We start from the raw sequence: 19,683 nt of genomic DNA, 5'->3' as shown, positions 1-19,683 counted from the left end.
GGGAGCACTGGCAGAGACTGGGGAACAACCTCCATGGTCGGGAGCACTTGCAAAGATTGGGGAACGACCTCTGTGGTTGTGAGCACTGGCAGAGACTGGGGAAGGACCTCCATGGTAGTGAGCACTGGCAGCAACTGGGGAACGACCTCCGTGGTCGTGAGCACTGGCAGAAACTGAGAAGAAGGTGTCCTTTTCCTTGGCCGTGGCATGTGTGGGCGCTGGCTCGTTAGCCAAGGCAGGCTTGGAGCAAGAATCCGTGGAAGGCTTGGAGCAAGGAGCCGAAAAGGCAGGTTTCGGCCCAGGGTTCCCGCCATAATCCACTGTGAAAGGGGAACTGCAAAGTTCCAGAGCCTTCTCAACATATTTACAGAGTGTCCAGCGAGGATCAGCCGGAGGCATCAAATCCTTCAGTGCACTATTCGGACCAGTCCGGAAGAAAACCACCAGAGAGTGGTCTGGATAGTGCACTAAATTCGCTAGTTCTAAAAACTCACAGACATGATCCTCAACTGGACAGTCCCCTTGCTTGAGAGGCATAATTCTGACAGCCGCTAGATCCATGTTGGTCAGTTCTTCTGTCACAAGAATTTGCTGAGATGAGAGACGCTGGATCTTTTTGCAGGCTTTTAATGACGATGCTGACTGTGAAACAAAAAAACGTGAACTCAGAAATGCAGAACTAGATGGTATATATACATACAAGGGCTAATGAGGGAATGTAAAACAGGTGAGAATGATGGGGAACAGATGGCAGTGATGAGGGCAGTGCATTATGGGAAATGTAGTCCGGGAAAATAGAAAATATGAGGGAGACAGACTGTGACACTTTTTTTTGTTTTTTGCACCACAACAGTTTTTGCAGTCATAATTATTAATATATAATAATTTTCCACTCTGTCTCAGGCCCTGTGTCTGCAATACTCGGTTTTAAGCTCTCTGGCCCTTAAAGACTTCAATGTAAATACCCACTGTTGTGATTGGCTAACATATTGCAGCCCCTCCAATACAGCCATATTTGAAACCCAATCGGAAGAAAATTAAGCTCCACAACATTATACAAATTTATTTCAGGGTTTGCCCATAACGTAAACCCAATACATTGCAATATATTTAGCACAGTGGCTCCTTAACTCTAAAATATGACATTTGAAATATTTATGAATTAAACTGTTTACTTAAGGTTTTCATAATGTTCAATAGAGTTTTTAACTGCCTCATCTATAATAATGCTTATTCAGTAAGCAAAGATGAATTCATGTATTAACTGCTACACAAGAAACCCACACTGACATCAGCTGAAAAAACATACAACAAATGCTGAAATGTTCTGAATATGCAAACGTAATACAATCCATGGTGATGCTGGGTTATTTAACTGGATTCAGCAGGCCAAAGACGCTGAGATGCTGGTCTTCACATCTCACATTTTCCCTGTTTGTTTACACACAGAACTGCATGTGCTTCTCCCAGTCAGTGGCAATGAGACGCATTTTTAAAAGTTGCGCTTGTACTGCACTTAAAATGCTGCGCTGATTGATGGTAACGAATCAAAGCAATCAAAGATGCCCTTCTAGTGCCTGTTTACAAAAGACTAACAATTAAAAAAAGCACAAATGGGTGAAAAAAGGGTCCAGGACAACTTCATTATAGCAAGAAACGGCGCAGATGAATGAAACCAAAGGAGGCCTCCTTTTTACAGACTTGACATTGCGTCTTTTAAAAGTGTCGCAAGATGAATGATGGTCAAAGCCATTCATCTAGTGTAGAAAAACATTTAAATCCAGATAGGCACATGAAGGTGTCATGTGTAAGTCCCTTTTCATACACAGGACAAAGTTACTTTATGAATTGCATCAAAGTTCAGTCTATTACCATTTTTAATGTTCGTGCACTCACACAGTATCTGTTGTTATTTCATCGAAACTCCATGTGACAGGGAAGCGGCGAGAAAGTCAAAATGAGCCTGTGTGTGTCTGTCGGTGTCTATGACAGAGCTCCGGTTGAAGAGAATGATACCTCAAACACAACATTCCAGAGGTCTGTGACATCCTTAGTGAAAATAAAGTTGTTTTGAACTGGCTAGTGTCATCCCAGCTTTAATATACTGTTATGAGAAGGAATTTAGACCAATTTTTGACTGGGCTGCCTGGCGCGACATTGCAGAAAATAGACACCATTCCAAAAATAGAAAGCCCTGTCGTGGCTGGTTAGGACAGAAACTCTGATTAACATGGGAAAGATACCTTTTATCGTGTGTGACAGTGGGAATTCGTTTTCTTACATGGTTTCTTTTTATCAGTATCTTGCTGATTGAAATACAGTCATCTCAAGTCAAACAAAGCCTTTTTCTACAATCAGAGATCATATGAAAAGATTTTACACATAGGGAAAGTTCCATTGTATCCATAGTTTTAACAGTGGTATTTGCATTAAGATCATAGAAACCAAATGTGAAAATCATGATTACATGGACAGTAGCCTTAAAACAAATTATGCCATTTTGTGTGGATTGAAAGCTTTACAATTTCTGTCTGTTCATGGTACAGATTTCTCCTTTATTACTTTTCAATGCTGTTTAGAATGTTGGGGCCATTTAATATGATTTTAAACTAGTTTAATCATTGACACGTCATGGGTTTTCATAATGGTTTTAAACAAATAATCAATGCCGAATCCGCAACCCAGCCCATGCTTCTCGCAGCGCTGTGTATAATAATCTGTTCAGCTGAGCACCCGAAACCGGTCCATGTGTAAATGCATATCTCTGCACTGATTGAGCCTTGAGCCACGCTGATTGATCCAGGTACAGTAGAGCTGTTTTCTTTAACTTTTGCAACATTTGCTGTTTGACATTTCTCATGAGCAACAAAAAATGGCAGCGCACAATCAGAGAGTCTGCCAACTTTGTAGTCGCACCAGTGCAACCTCTTGCAAAATTAAATTGCACTGTTAGGAAAAATGGTCTCAAAATGCGACGATTTAGTTGCAGGCTAGAGCCCTGCCTTTGGTATAGATGAATCTCTCATGACAGGCTTTCTCTTTTCATCATCTGTGTAACTGAGCAGTGAGCACACAGGGTCAAGGGTGCAATGATGAAAATTTGTATTTGATGAAAATTGTATTTAAAACAAATATATATATATATATATATATATCCCCTTTTCTTATGAATCTGGAATGCCCAATTCCCACTACTTAGTAGGTCATCATGGTAGCGTGATTACTCCCCTCAATCCGGGTTGGCTGAGGACAAGTCTCAGTTGCCTCTGCTTCTGAGACCATCAATCCACGCATCTTATCACATGGCTCGCTGTGCATGACACCGCAGAGTCTCCCAGCATATAGAGGCTCATGCTAATCTACGTGATCCACGTACAACTTACCACGCACCCCATTGAGAGTGAGAACCACTAATCGTGACCACAAGGAGGTTACCCCATGTGACTCAGCAACCAGGCCAATTTGGTTGCAAAGGAGACCTGGCTAGAGTCACTCAGCACACCCTGGATTCCAGGGTTGGTCGTCTCCATCAATACTTGCTGCGCTACTCAGGCTCAAATGACGAAAATTAAGCGTTGATGTCTTGCTGAAGAAGATCCACAAATTCCAAATGGCCCATTTCTGGAGCTTGGTTTAAATAAATGCTCTTTTTCTATAAAGGATGAAGTTTTCAGTTCTGAAACTATAGTACAATGTCCTCTCGTATGTCAAAAGATCAAGGAAAATTGAATTCCTCATGTCATGACCCTTTAAATCAATATAACTTATTAAATGAGCTTAAAGGGATAGTTCAACCAAAATTGAAAATTCTCTTTACCTCACCCTCACCCTCCTGGCACCCCAGATGTATATGACTTTCTTCTTCTGCAGAACTCAAATGAAGATTTTTAGTAGAATATCTTAGCTCTGTAGGTCCATTCAATACAGTTGAATTGGTGAGAAACAGATCAATATTTAAGTAATTGTTTTTATCATAAATTCTCCTCTCTGCCCAGTAGGAGGCAACATGCATGAAGAATGTGAATCACCAAAAACAGAAGGAAAAAGTTAAAAGTAGGAAAGTAGTAAAAAGGACTTAAATATGAATCTCCTCACCAACTCCTATCATATCACTATCATATCAGAAGAAATGGATTTAAACACCAGAGTCGTCTGGATTACTTTGTTACCCTTATGTGGATTTTGGAGCTTCAAAATTTTGTCACATATTCACTTGCATTGTATGGAACTACAGAGCTGAGATATTCTTCTAAAAATCTTAATTTGTGTTCAGCAGGTGAAAGAAAGTCACACACATCTGGGATGGCATGAGGGTGAGTAAATGATGAGAGTAAATTAAATTTTTGGGTGAACTAACCCTTTAATGTCTTTTACATAAACTTGACTTTCTTCGTCAATCAACTTAATTCTAATTCAATTCAAACTCTATATAGAAATTAAATTACTTATATCACTTATATCAAAATACAATTAACAACCATAGAAGCAGTTAGGGCTCCATAGAAGCAGTTAGGGCTATCCCATTGTCAGTGGTAAAATTAACTGCCTTTTGATAGTAAATGGCATGTTGATAATCAGGGACAAAACATATTCAGACTTATTACACAGCTCTCTGGAATACTCGATTCTGATTGGCCAATGGTGCTATCCAGTGGTCAGATATTGATCTGTAACTACCGCACATCTGGGGTTTTTATCAGACCGCTCATCCGTGTTCTGTGAGCCGTCTTTCCTGCTTCCTGGATCACTATGTGATCTTCCCTACAAGTAAGCTAATAAACTAATTTAAACTCAAATCAAAGTTTCATATCTATTTATTTATTTATTTATTTGGCAAGTAGTCTTGTAATAGGCAGATTATTGAGGAGTCAAACAGTTTATGTCCATTTATTTGGTTAGTAGCCATGTAATAAGTTGAATGATGTATAGTCAGTCAGTTGTTATCGCAAAATAAACCGCTTCGGGGTGATACAAGACCCCTGAGGCACACTCTGTGGTGGGGGATGCTTGTCCCTCAGGCGTGCAGGCTTAATGCAGCTAGATTATAACATGATGACTTGCGACTTATTGAATCATAATATATGTCATTGTACATTTCTTATCATGAAGAAAATTGACAATATGCAGTTTTATTAATAAGAGAGAATTTGTTTTTTTTGAGTTAAAGATAGAAGTGAACAGAAAAGTGAGAGAGGGAAGTCTTCATCCCGTTATACACTGCAACAAAATATGTTTTTGTTATAAAATTTTTGTTTTTGTTTTGGCTTGTTTTGCAATATAAATATCTAAAACTCCTTTAAAACAATGTACATTTTCTTTAGCAGCTATACTGCAGAAGAAAAAATTGTTATCTGAGAATGTTGAATATAATATAAAAAATACAAATATCTAAAAATCCTTTAAAAAAGATGCATTCACCTGAGAAGCAGGTCTGAATATCTTATGTTGATCCTCAAGTAAATCTATCTTGTTTTAAGGATTTTTAGACCATTTTAAATGGAAAACAAGACAAAAACACCTGCTAACAATTGGATTTTTTGCAGTGAATGTCTTTACTGAATTAAACTTAATAAAAATTATTTTCACCCTTTAATTCAGTGACTGTCATTTAGAGGTATTTTTAAAAGATGATTTTGTCCTCTTTATTGTTTTTAAGCACGTTTAATACAACCTTTTAAGTCGGGCACAAGCTGAATAATCGGTTAAGAGCTTTAAATTACTGCTACAGTACATGACAAAAACTAAAAGTAATGATAAACAACAACCAACAGCATAAATTAAACCAGCAAACAGTAAACAAATAAATAAAAGACTGTAAAACTGCAATTTTCTTAATTCATTCATGCATGCTGGGAATTCAGATATGCTGACTACCACACCTGGAGTCATAAGTTTGAATCCAGGGCATGCTGAGTGACTCCAGTCAGGCTTCCTAAGTGGCCGCTATAATGTGGTTCTCACTCTCAGTTTGGAGTGTGGTCAGTCGTGCACGTATGGCGTGGTGAATTCCGTGAAGCCTTCACATGCGCCATGTCTCCGTGGTAACGCGCACAAGCCACGTGATAAGATGCGCATATTGACGGTCTGAGACACGGAGGCAACTGAGATTCTTCCTCTGCCACTATGACACCACGAGGACTTAGAGTGCACTGTGAATTGGGCATTCCAAATTGGGTAGGTAAAATATTTTTTTACAGTCTACTGTACCTGTATATCACTCTGAGACGTCGATGTCACCCAAACAGTGGAAGGTAGATTATAAAAAATTGCCTGCCACTGCGCATGAAATACCCATATTTGTTGGGTTGGTGGGTGTTCATTTCAAACCCTGATAAGTATATAATTTATAACTAGCAGATTTGCATAAAGAGCAGTATTAATCTGGCAAAACAATATTAGGGGATCAATTATGGTGACAAAGTTTTAAAATATCAAATATGAATACATATAAAATTTTCACTAAGCTAATAGAACTAAATAATGAACTATATTTATATAACTTAATTGTATACATTATTTAGTACTTAAATATGTATTAAGCTACAAAATTGTAAAATGTTGCACTGGGAGTTTTAGGAGAGAAGATTCAAACGAACCAGTAAATTTTCTTTTAAACCAGTTCATTAAAATGAATAGTCCATACAATCCAACTCTGTCCACTTTTGGATTTTCTATAGTATATGCCAAGAAAAATAAAATAATTCTAAAACTCTAGTTTTTTAGAGTCTGTTGTAATTGAAAACGGTCACTGTAAGTGAGGATAGATGACCCCAGATTCCCAGCTGCCCTATTTAAACTCGATCTCATTGATCGAGAGCATCCAACAATGACACACACAGAGAACACACACACACACACTCTTTCTCTTTTTGTTCAATAGTGAGTGCAGTTTTGCACTGCAGTGATAGAGGTGCTGCAGGTGTGGGCTGTTCTGTGTGGCTTGCGTCAGAGGCTCAGTGTTTAGAAGTGACGGAACTCTGCCAGCAGTTCTTAGAAACAGGCACTGACAGCATCTCTAAAATAAAGCTTGTTCAATTAAGAGAAATCTCTTTTTTTCTTATCCTAACTCTACTAATTGCTGTACTATATTTAAGTCATTATATTTCTTAATTTGTCAAGTTGTTATTTTTTTATATGCCATTTGTTGCAAAAGGAGCACAAGAGAGATTATGTTTGTGCTGTAAAAGAAACCCTGCCGTTCATGGCATTGTGCTCTACATAGGGAACTCTGGATTAAGTAAAACAATAGGGGTGTAAATCAGACACTGCGTTGTGTTTCATCACAATATGATCTTATATCGATTCTCTTGGCCTGTGATCCAATATTTGCAGATACTTCAAAGTCTGCTGCCATACGTTTTCGAGTTGATTCGATTCAAGGCCCTACGATCGATATTCTGATATTATGTGCCTGTTTTACACAAAAATGTTTTGCCCTCAAACGCAGCTGTTACTAGATCGTTAGCTAATTTATAAATTATGTGCTCTGGATTACTTTTAACAGCAGAATAAGAATATAAACATTCTTTTAAGTGATACAGGTCTAGCTATCACAAATATTACTGGTTATTATTTCGTTATTGACGTTTTAATCATTCTGCTTGTCCGGTCGAGCAAGTGAAAGAGAAATCCACTTGTCCCGGACAAGCATTAAGTTCGATCCCTGATTAAATATTGTATTCAACATTCTCTGATTAAAAAGAATGTCTTCTGCAGTATATCTCCTACAGTAAATGTACATTGTTTTAGATATATTTTTGAAAACAAGACAAAAAGACTAATCAAAAAATTATTTTGTTCCAGTGTATAATGGGATAAGACTACACTCTCTCACCTTTGTTCACTTCGATCCATCTTTAACTCACAAAAACAAACTTTCTCTTCTTAATAGAGCTGCACATCACTGATTTTCTTCATGATAAGATACACAACGTGAATGTGACATGTATTATAATTCACTATGTCGCGACCCATCACATTATAATCTAGTTGCAGCAAACACAGAGTGTGCATCAGCCGGGAGAAGATTCAAGAGTCTATGAGTTGTCACTTCATGCAACTCACAGACGTGGCGCTGACCACTCAGAGAAATGCCGGTTTATTTCCATTCCACGCTACCTTATTATTTGAACTTAAATAAAGGATGCTTTAAAGATATAATGCTGGGGTGTTTCATTACGAAATGAAATGTAGCACAATAATAAAAAAACTGTGTCCATCAAGCAGTTTCTGTCACAACAATTTGGCTGCCTCTAGAAACAAATTTTTGGGATGAAATAAAGACCTATTCTGCCATGATACATCAACAAGTGTAGTTCAAACATGGACAGGAAAGAAAATAAATCATTAACTTTTAAAAATATTCAATGACCTCAGTGAAATCATTTTTGCATGAGAATTGGATATCTGGATATGCTGCATGCTTCACAGTGAATAACTACACACAGAGCACGATCAATGCAGTGTTTTTAGTGTATGAGCAGACTGTTTATTTATTTAAATTATTACATCTCAGCCTTTTGTGATTTAATCATTACACTAAGTGATATCAAGATTTAAATTTGATTCATTTGTGCATTCATACATTAATTTTATTATGTAAAATATGTCAAATTCCGTGACATTCCTCATTTTATAGTTAATTTTGTTTTTATGACTGGATTCCGCAATTCTGTCTGTGTTCCACATTGCAGAAATCACAGAGTCTATGTCTGTTTATTCCTCAAGAAAGTAATTGCAACATCTGAGTTGAAGCGTAGCACCGATGATGGTGATAATGATGATCATGATGGTATAATGTTGATTCATCTACCACAAGGACTCTTTAAAGATTGCTATAGCATCTGCCTCCTCCACCAGCCTTGCATCAGTTGTGGATGAGTTCAAACAGTTGCAGTGCACAAACTATACATGACAAGTGTGTGTGTTTACTGTGTATGAAGTACAGTTAAGTTTTCCTTCACAGCAAGTATGGATGTTTGAAGGGGTCCATGCTTATTTGCTTAATTGAATTATGTGGACATCATTACTAATGGGCTGTTGGCCATTCTGAGTTTTCAAACATTTTAGTTCCTGTTGTCCTGTTGGGGTGCTGACACACTTTCCCATGCAGAGTCAGGAGAGAAGACTTGAACTTCATCAGTGCTTGATCCAATATATTCTCAATGTGACGTCATAAGCCACCCTTCTTACACACATACACACAGTCACATACAGAGACAGTAGACCAGGTAGAGACAGTCTCACCTCTGGATGACTTTACTGGTGAAAGCCTGTGTATTAGTAGTGTCACAGACTAGGTAAGGCATTGAGTGCTTCTCAGCACACTGCAGCGATTTCCCACTATTATTAGCTTAGGAACAGCAAAGCCTCTTAGGGCTCTTTATTTAACCAGATCGCCAGTCTGATGTGGAGCTGAACAGCATCTGATGTAAACTGGCAGACACTGGGACTCCTCTTCATACTGAAAAATATCAGTTTTACTTTGCTCATAGATTATAACACTTAAGTATTCTGACCCAGGAATGTGGCTTACCGTGCGTTCAGACCAGAGGATATTTGCTCTGGCTGCCCTGCCAACAATGCTATTGAAGATTTGTGGATGCTCTGACATAGTTGAAATAAGTGGCAACGTTCGTTCAGAAAGCTTGATTTTGTGAACTATATTTTAAGGGGCCACAAAACATCCATACATGTTGACCGTTATCTTTTTGCCGATTAATCACAAGTAGCCTATATCCTCATGAAATCTTTTATATGTGAAAGTAAGAAATTGATCGATGGCAGAAAGTCATTAAATTGATGGTTGTTTGTTAACAAAATAAACAAAATATAATACATTTGTAATAATAACTGGCCCTAGTTGTATTGTGCAATGGGTCAAACCAGTGTTTTATTACGGGGAAACCGTTATACTATTATTAGCATGATTATTCAACGATTATTGCAACGATTAATCATTAGCTCTTAACAGACTATTCAGCTTGTGCCCCGACATAAAAGGTTGTATTAAATGTGCTTGCTAACACTAAAGAGGGCAAAATCATCTTTTAAAAATACTTCTAAATGACATTCACTGAATTAAAGGGGAGAAACTACTTGGATTTTTATTGTTTACTGAATAAAAAAATTCACAGCAAAAAATCCTATTGTTTTCAAGAGTTTTTGTCTTGTTTTCCATTTAAAATTGTCTAAAAATCCTTAAAACAAGATACATTTACTTGAGAAGCAATATATAAGATACTTAGACTTGCTTTAAGAGTTTGTTTGGAGAAACACCATCTGTATGTACAGTGGATATAAAAAGTCTACACACCCCTATTAAAATGCCAGGTTTTTGTGAGGTAAAAAAATTTGACAAAGATAAATCATGTCAGAAATCTTTGTGGGGGAAAAATGAAAATGAAAAACCTTACAATAACCTGGTTGCATAAGTGTGCACACCCTCTTATAACTGGGGATGTGGCTGTGTTCAGAATTAACCAATCACATTCAAACTCATGTTAAATAGAAGTCATTACACACTTGCCATCATTTAAAGTGACTCTGATTAATCACAAATAAAGTTCAGCTGTTCTAGTAGGATTTTCCTTACATTTTCTAAGTTGAATCTCAGAGCAAAAGCCATGGTCCGCAGAGAGCTTCCAAAGCATCAGAGGGATCTCATTGTTGAAAGATATCAGTCAGGAGAAGGGTATAAAATAATTTCCAAAGCATTAGATATACCATGGAACACAGTGAAGACAGTCATCATCAAGTGGAGAAAATATGGCACAACAGAGACATTACCAAGAACTGGCTGTCCCTCCAAAATTGATGAAAAGACGAGAAGAAAAATGGTCAGGGAGGCTTCCAAGAGGCCTACAGCAACATTAAAGGAACTGCAGGAATTTCTGGCAAGAACTGGCTGTGTGCTACATGTGACGACAATCTCTCGTATTCTTCATATGAATCCAAGCCCGGCTGAAGTTTGCTAAAACAAACATCAAGTCTCCCAAAAGCACGTGGGAAAATGTGTTAAATGAAACCAAGGTTGAACTTTTTGGCCATAATTCCAAAAGGTATGTTTGGCGCAAAAACAACACTGCACATCACCCAAAGAACACCATACCCACAGTGAAGCATGGTGGTGGCAGCATCATGCTTTGGGGCTGTTTTTCTTCAGCTGGAACTGGGGCCTTAGTCAGGGTGGAGGGAATTATGAACAGTTCCAAATGCCAGGCAATTTTGGCACAAAACCTTCAGGTGTCCGTTAGAAAGCTGAAGATGAAGAGGAAATTCACCTTTCAGCACGACAACGACCCAAAGCACCCATCCAAGCATGGCTTCACCAGAAGAAGATTAACGTTTTGGAATGGCCCAGCCAGAGCCCAGACTTGAATCCAATTGAACATCTGTGGGGTGATCTGAAGAGGGCTGTGCACAGGAGATGTCCTAGCAATCTGACAGATTTGGAGCACTTTTGCAAAGAAGAGTGGGAAAATATTGCCACGACAAGATGTGCCTTGCTAATAGACTCCTACCCAAAAAGACTGAGTGCTGTAATAAAATCAAAAGGTGCTTCAACAAAGTATTAGGGGTTTGCACACTTATGCAATCAGGCTATTGTGAGTCCCCCCCTCAAAGATTTCAATTTGTTTTTCAATTGAATTGTTCACATTATAGGTCACGTTAAAGGTGGAAAAAATTCTGACATGATTTATCTTTGTCTCATTCTTTTACATTACAAAACCTGGCATTTTAACAGGGTTGTGTAGACTTTTTATATCCACTGTAGATGATGCGGCTTGGACACATCATCAGTGATGAACCCAGGGTTGTCAGGTGTTTCGGGTCTAATCATCAGACACACTCACCTGGGTGACCCAACCGGGGATGATCAGTCCCCAGCTTGTGTCCAAGTGGCATGCTGCACCATGGATCCCCCTCTTGAACCACAATCACCTTGAAGCTTTTTCACACCTGAATTGTATCGCACCTGAGGCGCCTTTTACGGCGCTATTGTTCCGCTATGGCCTGGTATTTGCTGCTTTTCACACAGGTCATTTTGCTTAGCACTTCCTTGAGATAGACATCTATGTTCCTCTAGTGTACAGATCATAGATCTTCAAGGATCCGATTATAGCTAGAACACTTAGATCTGAAAGGTCCCTCTTAGATAGTCCCATGGACAGCAGACCTTTCCCTGATGGTCCATATATTAAACCTCTGCTTGAGATGATTACTGGGTGATGTTGATGGGGGTGGATTTTCCTATCCATGAGTGTATGGCTGCTGTATTTTCTGGTGATCCATATTTACTGATTATGAGTTTATAGGTTTCTTCCATTCTTATCCCGCCACTATTGCCACATCCAGGATTGTTATATCTAGGGATGCACCAAAATTTCGGCCGCCGAAAATTTTCGGCAGAAAATGGCACTTTCGGTTTTTGGCCGAAAATATATGCCTCCTCGCCCCGCCTCTCAGTGCTCAGATTTCACTCTGGATCGATCTAGCCCTTATCACGGTGCTACCAAGCAAAGGCCGATCATGTCAGCGGTGTGGAAATTCTTCAAAGTTTCTGATAAGGACATCAAATTTGCGATCTGCAGTGTTTGTTCAGCAGAAATTTCAAGATATATATATATATATATATATATTATACAGAGTACAGCAAGAGATTCTACAGGAAAGTGCCACAACTAGCGCAGCTACACCACAACTTGAGACGTATCTAGCTGAACTACCCATTGCCAGAAGCGACAATCCCCTTGACTACGGTCGCATAAACAAAGACCACTTTCCTTTGCTTGCGTGGATTGCACACAGGTATTTATCTGCCCAAGCACCAGCACAGAGAGTGAGAGACTGTTCAGTGCAGCATCTCATGTTCTTGATGAGCTTTCTGACAGGAGAGACTGTCAGAAAGTTGAGCAACTTTTGTTCTTGAAGAGAAACCTGTAGTTTTTCAATTCAGATTCATTAAATTCATGAAATTAATGAAAAAGTATAAAATAATTTGTTTTGTTTTTTTAAATAGGTAAAAATTTCGGTTTCGGTTTTCAGCCAAGTGCATCCTGGATTTTCGGTTTCGGTTTCGGCCCAGAATTTTAATTTCGGTACATCCCTAGTTATAACTTTGCTGTTAGTCATGACAATGTCCAGTTTTATAAAGCTAGTTCTTGTGGGTATTATTGGTTCATGCCATTTTTGGGTTGCAGTGCTGCAGAGAAATTTCCTTGTTTGTAGAGCCACCCTATTGTGCCTTGCACACCGTGCGTCGTGAGTGATGTCACATATTTGTAGAATGTGATTGTCTCCATCCTTTGGCATGCTCCTCTACACTGTAACTCCTCTGGGTATTTCTTCCTCCCCCTTGCTGCTCTTCCATCCAGTAATCCTAAGACTTTAGAGAGTCATAGTTACTCCCGCCGTTTACCCGCGCTTCATTGAATTTCTTCACTTTGACATTCAGAGCGCTGGGCAGAAATCACATTGCGTCAACACCCGCCGCGTGCCTTCGCGGTGCTTTGTTTTAATTAAACAGTCCGATTCCCCTGGTCCGCACCAGTTCTAAGTCAGCTGCTAGGCACTGGCCGTAGCCGGGGAGATCTGTGAGAAGGGCCCGGCGCACGTCCAGAGTCGCCGCCGCAGCACTGAGGCGCACACTGCCCGCCCGACCATAAAGGTTATGCTTATATGTCACTATGTGTTATATCTTGTGATACAACCCCTTTACCAGCTCAAGTATATCTGCCTACTGTATCTTACAATTTAAAGTTAAATTCTATAAACAGGCTTATTACCTGTAAAGATTGATTTTTGAATGATGCAAATAAAATGGACCCTCAAATGCATGACACATATAAACAAAACAGGAATAGTCTTTGAAATGTCAAACTATGATCCTAATTACAATCAATATTCTCTAGAAACAGCTGTTCAAATTAACATTAATACTTACATCAGCCAAAAGAAAGAGTGAATCCTCCCTCTCTCTGAAGTACGTCATTGTGGTAATCATAGATGAAAACTGCAAGGTCAAGTTGGCAAATCTAGAATTAGTCAGGTTCATATGTATTTTGATATGGTGGTAAAACCAGGAAAGCGTTCACACAGATAAATTACATTGTTTGCACACAAAACGCGCAGTCATTTTTACAGTAACCACTAACTTGCTTGATAAATATCAACCATGAAACACAATGTTATGAGAGGCTGCTGATTTATTTGCAATGTTTTAATATTAAAGTTAAATAACATTGGTTTTAGCGCCAGTTTCTTTGTCTGCTTAACTTACCGTTACGACGGAAACACCAGAAAAGACAAAAGACACCTCCAGTCTGGGACTCGAACACGATCCAGACCACAACCTTTCAAAATAAAAAAAAGATGCACTTGAAAATACTGTCTCATAAAATAATAATAATAGTAAACTCCGCTTGAACATGCCTAACACTCTTAAGTATTTCATATTAGCTTTTTATGTTAAGATAAACACTCCTCCTGGTTAGCTAACGTTAAAGCGGCAGAGGAACAGACAAAAGTTGTGTTTCTCTGTTTAACTAAGGGTTTCTTCAGCTAATTTATTTGATATTCATTTATTCACCAGCTGATAATATCACCGTTATGACGTCAATCACTGACAACTAGCCAACAGGACAAAAAAACGGCCACCAAAAGACAAAAAGATACTGTTAATAAAACTCTCTTTAATCAGGTGACGCACGTTAGTATGCTGTTAACATTACAAGTCAAAACATTTGAAAATGTCTCCATTTTATATAATTAAATATAATAATACAAACAATATACTAACCTTTTCGATGAATCACCGTTGTAAAATTTCTTTCCCAGTTGTCCTTTATCTCACTTTCACCAAACAGTATGGAAAAGAATATTTGAAAAGAAATCTCCCTTGCCATTGGTCAGTTTTTGGTGGGCAGGTTCATTACTGTAAATGCATTTACAGTACAGAAGAATGACTGTAGAATTACAATAATGACCATATATTTTCCCATAATCCTTTGCAATTTACAGTAATGTACTGTATATACATTGTATTACAGTAAAATACCGTTCAAATTACAAAAATCAGTTACAGTGTGGGGTTAAAAGATCTGGTTTAAGAACTTTTTCTGTGGAATGTTCTTCTGAACATTGTTGGTTCTTATATTTCAAACTAAGATACTTTAGTTTCACAGCTGTGTGAGTGAGAGAGCGAGAGAGCAAGAGAGCGAGAGAGAGAGAGAGAGAGAGAGAGAGAGAGAGAGACTGATAGATTATTAGTTTCCCTCGGGGTCAGAGTTCATAGTTGAGTCTTGTATGACGCATACATTTTCCTGTCTGTCATGCTCTGTCTTCACGCATAGGCATGTCTTATGACAGGGAGTGTTTGAAGCATCTATAAATAAAGCAATCACTATAAGATGGAGATAGACATAGAAGTAAAAATAGAAGAGATGAGAAATGGGATAGATAGAGATAAATAGGAGAGAAGTCGAAAGAGAAAAGCTAAATAAAAACAGAGGGAATCAATTGAAGGAGAATTCTTGACTCCTGTCATTTACATAGCAATAATTTAGCAGACACTTAAACTAGAGATGCACCGATTGCAATTTTGCTTGGCCGATTTCGATTTCCGATTTTTTGCAAGTGTGACCTGCCGATACCGATTTTCTTTCTAAGAACTATTATTGACCACATATACAAACAAAATCTACCTTTCTTCAATGCTAAATTTTCTTTTCATAATAAAATAGATTATTAAACATTACAATTTCCCCCAAACTGAACTGTTACAGGATCTTCTCTCACTTAAACAACTCTCAAAATAGAGTGCTCTGTGACTGGAAAGAGGTCGAAATAACAATTAACTGCAAATGAGTTGCTTTATATAACAGAAGTCATTTTCCACTATTTTTATAAATGGACCTTTTTCTCTTTATTACTCGTCTAACAAAACAATTCCAAAGATCTGAAAAACTGAAGTTTCCAATACGCTCCACTTACGTTAGATGTACAAATATCAGTTGTAAAACTGAACACTGCTTCGGGAACGGCATGTAACCATATCTGCCAACACTCCAGTTTTTCCCGGGAGTCTCCCGTTTTGTTATTTCTCCCAAAAATCACATCAATATATTATTCCAAGGTGGTCCAGTTGCCAGATCTTGAATGAAACGCATCCTACTCACACAATCAACACATCATACACATTACAAATCATGTATGACCTCAATCTGGCAACCAAAACCCATCTGCGCTGTTGATATCTGCACAGGTAGTAGACGCGGGATGTTAAATCAAGCATCACTGGTAGAAGGGAGGAGAAGACTCAGATGGTGCTCCGGTGAAAAAAACAAAATATACATGTACATTTAACAACAGCAGGATGGAAGAATTGAATTTCATATCCCGAAGCCATAACAACAATGCCCACGCCTTTTGCAATGTGTGTCGCACTGATTTTAATATCGGACACGGTGGGACAAATTACGTTACTCAGCACATTAAATCACAACGGCACAATTTGTATAGTATTTAGCCTGCCTCTGCCATCCAGCACCCCAGTTCCCCTCTCCCGGATTTGTGTACCCAAATGTTGACAGATAACAGGCTGCATGTGTGACATGACACGAGATTAAACAACTCGGGCAACGCGACGTCGGAAAGTACCTCCTACTCTGTATCAAGGAAATTTATCAGATTTCTGAAGCCTCTGTCCTCAACTATGGAGAACAGCTGGTCATCCAGGGCCATGAATTCCATAATTTTCCTCGTTATTGCTTTGGTCTTTTCGCTGCTCATTCCAAGGAATAATAGGAGAGGCTGCTGACTTGTGACTGGCTCTGAGCTCTGGCTAGCTTTAGCCACTTTCACTTTTTAGCTTCTTTTTTAAAATGAGCATTTTCAGCTGGGTGATGGTGTTTTAAATGTCTAATTAGGTTTGTTGATCCGAAAGTTATTGTGGTGGTTCCCAGGTGGAAAGGTGGCCTTACAATTATTACACGTTTCAAACTTTATGTATTCTTCACTCACAGTGAAGATCTTCCACGCCAGTGACATGTTTACGTGCGGCTGTGACGTTATTGCCTGCGGCGCTGGCAACAAAACGGACTGGCTTGGAATTGAAAAGATGTGAGGCTGACCGGCCGGTTACCGGTCCGGGCCGAGCATGCGGAAAATCGGCTAATTCCGGTCCCTGGCCAGTCGATCGGTGCATCTCTAACTTAAACCCAAAGAGTCATAGAAGTGGGGAATTGAGATATCATGATGCATATATTATAAATGTGTGTTCAGAGTGTGTTGCATTTTGAAATCACAGTTTTCAGACCTATACTGTAAGGATATCCCACTACCAGTGTGAGATATTTTCAGACAAGTTGACAAAACTGTAACTTCCCCTATTAGGCCAGCGCTTACATTCTTACATTTCACTCTTTCTTACCTTCTTACGAATTTGCAACATTGTTGTTAAAAATGCCTCCAAGGTAACATTATCTTTCAAAAGAGAGAACTTGACTGTTTACTAACAAATGCTGAACAACAGCACTTGCAAGTTTTTCTTTTTTTTTTTGGCACCTCAAGAAAGAACTGCTTTCAATTGGCACTTCATTCAAATTTAGCTGAAAATGCCCTGAGAGTGCTGTTTTTGTGAAGATATTTCCAAAATATTATTGAAGATTTAGGCTTCTCTCTTTTTTCCATCATGATCGGGGATCAGGACAAATTTAGGATTTGACATAGATCATGATATTTCATGGATCAACATCTGCTGTAATAAGTCCCTTTTGGTGGTGGTGTTGGTAGAGTTGAACTTTTCACAGAGAAGTTGCCCCATCTCTGATTACAAATGTATGTTTTTAATTTCCAAAAGCGCAACCACTGTGACAAATATGAGGCTAAAATGATCTAATGATGATCATATATGAACAAGATCAACATGTAAGATCTTACGGGACGAATCAGCCCTGTCTCCACCACCGTATTACATACTGTTTATAAACGTATGTACTGCGGTGGTGGAGACGGGGCTAATTCATTCCGTAAGATCTTACATGCTGATCTTGTTCATATATGATCATCATTAGATGTGTGTTTATCAACGTGTTAGATGTTAGAGAAAATTGTACAGGTCTACCGAATCAAGTTAATAATGGTTTCGTCAATAATTAAAAAAGATCCTGTATTGCTTCACTATGAACCTTAGATATTCCTTTATAAAAAGTTTAACAAGCTTTTTTACAATATGCATTGCTTTAAAGATTATTAAAACCGCAGCTCTGCTCATACCCACCACTAAAGATGCTCTGAAGAACCCAGAAAATATGTCAATATATTTTGAAAAACAAAATTATTAATATTTTTTGGTGGTGGAACCAGTAAAAATGTAGAAATAATGTAACTACTCTCCTACTGATCTGACTGGGCCAGCAGAGAAAATCCTAATTGTTGAGGACTGGTGCTGTCTTGCTAGTTTCACTTTCTGTAGAGCTTTTCTGTCTGCTTGTTCACTGGCTGCTTGCTGCTGTCTGGCCTTGTCAGGCTCCTTTTGCCCAGTCACTGGAAGCTCATCAATAACCTTTACTAGACCAAAGGAACAATACACTATGTGTTTGCGCATGCACGCATCACTCCTCGCACTAATACCGAGATATCAGTACTGTTTGTGCTATAATGCTGTTATTGTTAACCTGTTGCTAGTGTTGTATGGTCTACAGATTCCCCAGTGGCTTATTTGTAGCCAGCCAAAGTCTTTCTTCTTCAAGGCTATCAGAACAGCACTCCAATAAAGGAGAGAGAGAGAGAGAGCGAGAATAGAGAATATAGCCTGTTCTCTTTCAACTTTCTTATCTGTAGATAGAGACACAGACCTTGAATTTCCTCAATAGACAGTAATTATTGATGTGTTATTATAGATGAGCAATTACACTGTGAAATTAAGTATACATTTTACAGTTTCTACAATGAAAAAAACGTAAAATGTAAAAGTAGCTTTTCAAAATGGGGCTCGACAATAAGGACTGCCCGATAGCTCGAGGCCACTTTGAGAGTTCTAGAGATTCCAAGAACTGTCACTTGCCTGATCTGGTCAGTGCTGCACTTATAACGTTAGTGCAAGTAGACAACAGGTGAGAGAGCACAGAAATGACACAGAGTAACCACAGTCTTCTAACCAAGCACTCAGAGACGAGCAAGCCTGCAGACACAGAGAACATCTAGAACTGTCCTCGCTCTGTTCCAAGTATCTTTGTTGCATCTATTACCAATATGCGATCCCTGCACTTTCCATGTCCACAGTGTGCGAAATTCCAACATTCTTTTGTTTTAACATATTGATAAAAATTAGTAATCCACACATAGGAACACAAGAAATCAAAATTTCTTTCTATTGGATATAAATCCATTTTTTTTTTATAGTCATGATTGTAAAAACAGCTATTTTTCATTTTTGTGTTCGGCCCATTTAAAATTTTGGCAGGGCAAGTAAAAATCTGAACACTGTCCCGACTGGGCGAGTACAAAACAATCCTTAGTGTTGAGCCCTGCAAAGTATTATCATAAGTGTTTATCACCCAATCCTAATCAGAAAGCTTTGCAATTTTATTTTAACACTGATTCATTGATAGTGTGTGCATACTGGGTATATGGACATTAGCCTTTTATGCACTTATTTTAGTCTTGCAAATGTGGAAAAAA

At 38.5% G+C, this 19,683-nt stretch overlaps 1 protein-coding gene across 3 annotated transcripts in view; it reads left to right on the top strand.

The window, feature by feature from the left end:
* The window catches only part of LOC127632302 (nuclear factor of activated T-cells, cytoplasmic 3-like), a 131,218-nt gene that overhangs the window by 25,838 nt on the left and 85,697 nt on the right, over positions 1-19,683 (top strand). The window lies entirely within an intron of this gene.

This window comes from Xyrauchen texanus, chromosome 1 (assembly GCF_025860055.1).
Source record: "Xyrauchen texanus isolate HMW12.3.18 chromosome 1, RBS_HiC_50CHRs, whole genome shotgun sequence".
NCBI classification, from domain to species: Eukaryota; Metazoa; Chordata; class Actinopteri; order Cypriniformes; family Catostomidae; genus Xyrauchen; species Xyrauchen texanus.
The sequence above is the reverse complement of the archived record's forward strand: the minus strand, read 5'-3'. Positions and strand labels throughout refer to the sequence as shown.